Source organism: Chrysemys picta, chromosome 13, assembly GCF_011386835.1.
Source record: "Chrysemys picta bellii isolate R12L10 chromosome 13, ASM1138683v2, whole genome shotgun sequence".
Classification (NCBI taxonomy): Eukaryota; Metazoa; Chordata; order Testudines; family Emydidae; genus Chrysemys; species Chrysemys picta.
In genome coordinates this window covers 29,502,740-29,505,361 of record NC_088803.1, presented here as the reverse complement: position 1 = coordinate 29,505,361, position 2,622 = coordinate 29,502,740, and positions in this window count along the sequence as shown.

The window sequence follows — 2,622 nt, the reverse complement described above, 5'->3', positions numbered from 1 at the left end:
GATCTCCGCAGGGCCCGGCGTGACAGAGATGGCAGGCAAGCGAGACGAGAAGAGCAATGTCTTTCATTTTCAGAAGATCTGCTTGCACCTGTGGCTTCAGTTCAGCAGGAGGAGACTCATTTTCCCAGCAGACTTTGTAAGATATTATTACCCCTTTAGACCTGAACAGCTCGTGAAAGTTCAAGGCCCTCCAGGTTGCCTCCACTAGGAGGAGAAATTGAAGGAGTCTGGTACCTTTGATGCAATCTTGTGGATTTACAGAGAATGCACAAACCCTTATTTCCCTGAACACAAGAAAGAACCCAAACAACAGGAGATAGTTCCTTTCCTCCCAGCCCCCTCCCCAAACCTATTTCAGCCAGCTTCTCCAGGCGGTGTATGTGTCTTCTGCCCACCTCAGTCTGTTTCTGATTGCTTCTCTCTCTCCTTCTCCCATATCTGTCCCCCACACGCTCTTATCCCCAAAGCAAAACTCAGTGAACACCCTTCCTCCCGAGGCATTAGAATTCCCATGAGTCCTTTGTCCTGGAGACCGCTACTGCTTCTTGGAGATCACTTCAAACAAAGGGCCTCTGAGCCACCCATCAGCATAAGGGGTTTTATCCCACAATAGAACAAAAGGAATTCTGATTATTCCTTACAGATTGCCGGCAATGTGAGTAAGAACTCTAATGAGAATAGCTGAGTCTCTAACAGCCTCCCATGAAGGTGCTTCAAACCCCAAACATCTCTAATGTGCTTCAGTTTGCCCAGCCCTTCCGGGACTTGGAGTGAATGTTCCTGGGAAACCAACACACCATGAACCAGACGCCGCTTGCACTTTTACCAATCTGGAGTTGCTCTGCTGATTTTACACCAAGCTAAGTGGGAGCAGAATCTGGCCCAGTGAGTTGCCTCTTTTGTCAGTGGAGTAATTGGGTGGATGAAACACCTGCTGAGAGATATCTGTGTCCAAAAGGAGCTCTCCCTGATTGCAAACAGTGCTGTATACACAGAATAATCTGAATAGAGGGCCCACTGCATTCTCGGCATAAGCATTGGCCTTTTATTCGTGAATTGTGGGCCCTTACTGGTTTTTTAAGGGAGCCTGAATCCCATGACAAGGAAGCTACAATTTGCAATGCCTTGTTACATAGCTACACACTTTATTGTGCAATGGCTCAATTAAAAACATATAGGAGTAGTTCAGGAATAAGAGGTCATCTTTCCCTGTTTAATTCAAATAAATCTGTGCCAACCTCCACGAAAGGGTGACCAAAAAGCTCATGTGATTTCATAGGCTCTTCGGCACTCCAGCTCCTAAATCAGCTTGTTTCCCACTGCAGGAGACTCAAATCACTTTGTGATCTCAGACTCCTTAGTTGAAACAGGGTCACTGGTCCCTTAAATGAAATGGGGTCCAGCACTCTGGTTCTACCACGGGCATCTAAATTTAGTGTGATGAGGTGGGCGGGGCTGTTATAAATGAGAGACAACAGCCCAAAGGCAAGTGAGGGAAGATGGGGCATCCAGTGAAGGGGAGAGAGTGCAGCAGAAGAAGAACGGAGCTGGCTTGAGAGCTTAGTGTTGAGAGAGGTCATAGCAGAAGGCATTTGTGGGGGGCTCACCTACAAACTTCCCCAGGCCAGAGAGGGCTGAAGGCTGGGAGATGCAGAGGGAGATGCCTGCTGGCTCTTTGAGCCAGAGAGCAGAAGCTGGAGGCCCAGAGAGGCTGATGATGGGGGAAGGATGGAGAGGTGAGCCTGCTGTGTCTCCAGGCAGGAGGTGGAAATGTGCCTGGGAAGGAGACAAGGTGGAGAAGCACCCCAGCTAGAGGGGCTGGGGTGAGAACTGTCAGAGCCATAGCTGAGAACTGGACTGTGGGGAGAGATGCCAGAACTTTTCTTGGTGTTGATGGACTGTTGGGACTTGTTTGGACTGTGCTGGGCACTACTGATATGGTGGTGGGACTTTTTGTAATAAATTCACCCCACTAAGGGCTACTTATGCTCTGAAAGCTTACCGTGGAGTTACTGGAGTCTCTGGAACTGAGGCAGGGGCACCACTTGTGCCGTAGTCTGCTGCAGGAGGGTGCCCCAGGCAGGGGCCATCATGTGACACTAGTATTTAAATTCTCACCATCCACTTCTAGGGATGCACTTCAGTGGTGAATAAAAAGCAGCCAGCTGGGTAGCCTGGATGGTTATGACGATTGGCCATGGGATACGGTGTCTAATCTACAGATCACATGGCTGAATGTGGAACAGGTCAGTAGTGGCTGGGGGTTGCTGACATCCAATGGCGCCTTAGTAAATCCTGTGTGAAGTGAGTTGGTGGTCTCACCCGAAGGAGTGACCACATCACAGTACCCAACACTACAATGCCCCACCCCCCTCAGCAATTTTAGCTCAGACTAGAGCTCAAGCACTGAATGGGCATTGAGGTTTGAACACCTCTCTGATCCTTGAGGTAAGAAGTGGGGCATGTGACCAAGGAGGGCGGGGGGTGTAGGGGCATGAAGCGTGTTCTGTTGCTGTCCATGCTGTACCTCTTCTATGGATAACTATTGCACTCTGGATTCCGGGGCTGTAAAGCCAGCACCTTTCACAAACAAAGCCCAAACCTACTCATTTCTGAGCATGT